Here is a 2,239-nt window from a genome sequence, read left to right on the forward strand (position 1 = left end):
CCGGAGACCCCGCAGCCGTCTTCGTAAAATCGGCCCCCGCCCCGCGGGACCGGCCCCAGCAGAGCGGTTGGGCCGGCGCCCTGGGTCGCGGACCAACGCTGGAGGGGCCTCGCTGCCTGGGCCGGGCGCTTCCCGGATCCGCCTCGCCGAACCCTGCGCCCGCCTAATCCCTGATCTCCACGAGTTTGGGTGAGAAGTGGGGTTGCTCTGCCCAGGATGGATTTTAAAGGAAGAAAGCCGTGAGCCGACGAACCCCGCCCGAACTTCCCCGGAGACGCCCAGTTAGTGAGTTGGCTGTGTCCCCCCGTGTTGGCTAGCTCCCACGCCCCGCCAGGCTCCAAACTCACCTTCTCGGCTCCCCAAATCCACGTTTGCGCCGTGGAAAGCGGACAGAGCTTCACCTCCACGTACCTGGTTGGCAGGGCGTTTTTAGGGTCAAGTGGTGCTCTGGGATCAAGGCTGAGCCCCCACCCCCACCACAGCGCTGCCCTTCGGAAGGCGGGAGGTTGGGGGGGCGCTGCCCCAAAGGGACTCTATCGGTGCGCCCTGGGGGAGGTTCCATTTCAACCTTTGATTAAAAACAAGGCTCTCCTGGGTATTTAGGGGGCTCTAAGAATAAGTGCTAGAATGGGGAAAACAGGCCTGCCCCTCTCTACCGAGGAATGGGAAATAGGCCAGGGTGCAATAGCTCTTTCAGCTAGGCGGCTTCCTACACAGAAGGCTCCCATTCTGATCGCCCAGCACCAGAGAAAAAATCACATTCTCCACCGACATCTGAGCCGGGACACTGACTTCTACGCAGATACCCAACTTTTTATTTTCCTCTGATGCTTCCTTGATCAGATGTCTGAAGATGTATGAGAACCAGTGGCTTGGGGAAAATTCATAAAATGAGCAAGAGCCTTGAACTTTTCCAGGGGGTAGGCAAGTATTCAGGTGATGTTTCTGCATTTCTTTCTTCCTTACTCTTAATTCTTCCTGTATTCATGGAACACAGACCTGCTGAACGGGCTAAGGATGGCAGTTTAGTTATTGTTCGTTGTTCAGCCTTCCCAACCCTTGGGCACATTCAAGCACTGTAGAAAAAAATCCATTCCGCCAAAAGTCACCTTGCTTCAAATCCCAGCCAGGTTGGGCCTTGCACACACATATTTCGATAGATAACAGTGTTTGAAGGGGAGGGGGGGAGCAAGTTCCAGGCAGAGGGCAGGAAAAAGGGCAAGGTAAAGGACTATCAAGGGAGCAGGAGAACCAAGAGTATCTTCCTCTACAACTCAAAAAAGCAAAGCACATGAGACAAGTTCTGTCCTTACAGTGAATGATCAAAACAGTAACTCCTTAAAATGACACTGGAACATCTCAAAAGAGAAGAGTTTAAGAGAAGGAACACTGGACAGAGCTGGAGCTGAGCTCCGGCCAGCTCCTCCACAGACAAACTGCTCAGGCCGTTACCTAACCTGTCAAGTTTCGCCAACCTCATCTGTGAAGGAGTTTGGACCAGAGGATTCCCAGAGTCTTTTCCAGGTCTAAAGGGCTATGATTCCATTTTTTGAGGTAACTATGAAAAAATAAAAATAAAACTAGTCATTGAAATTCAGGAAAAGATGAGATTTTGTTTCACTTTGCCTAGTGTGTTTTTCCCTGCATGTCCGAAAACTGACACTATCATAGGGTCTGTTCATAGCCCACTCCACATCTAACACTCATCCCGAGAGGAATTGCTCATAGGAATTTCATGGATTTGCTTACCACAAAAATGGTGTACTTCTGTTTGTTGTTCAGTCACCCAGTCCTGTCCAACTCTGCGACCCCATGGGCTACAGCATGCCAAGCCTCTCTGTCACTCACCATCTCCATCAAGTTTCCCCCATTCATGTCCATTGCATCAGTGATGCCATCCAGCCATCTCATCCTCTGATACCCTCTTAATTGCTTCTGTTTATAAGCATATAAACTACTAGGCTTCCCTAGTAGCTCAGATGGTAAAACATCTGCCTGCAATGCAGGAGACCTGGGTTCGATCCCTGGGTCGGGAAGATCCCCTGGAGAAGGAAATGCAACCCACTCCAGTATCCTTGCCTGGAAAATTCCATGGACAGAGGAGCCTGGCCGGCTACAGTCCCAACAAAGAGTTGGACACGACTGAATAACTAACACACATAAGCATATGAGTGAAAATATCAAATACTAACAGAAACAAGAAGCAATAGATGGACGATTTTGTTGTTGTCCAATGGTT

At 50.6% G+C, this 2,239-nt stretch overlaps 1 protein-coding gene across 1 annotated transcript in view; it reads right to left on the bottom strand.

The window, feature by feature from the left end:
- Positions 1-1,693, bottom strand: part of TLK2 (tousled-like kinase 2) — a 127,337-nt gene extending 125,644 nt beyond the window's left edge. Inside the window, exon 1 of the mRNA XM_010856463.1 lies at positions 348-1,693. The gene's annotated coding sequence lies outside the window, so the exon portion shown is untranslated. The remainder of the gene's footprint in view (positions 1-347) is intronic.
- Between the last annotated feature and the right edge of the window lie 546 nt (positions 1,694-2,239).

Source organism: Bison bison, unplaced genomic scaffold (assembly GCF_000754665.1).
Source record: "Bison bison bison isolate TAMUID 2011002044 unplaced genomic scaffold, Bison_UMD1.0 scf7180017864371, whole genome shotgun sequence".
Taxonomy (NCBI): Eukaryota; Metazoa; Chordata; class Mammalia; order Artiodactyla; family Bovidae; genus Bison; species Bison bison.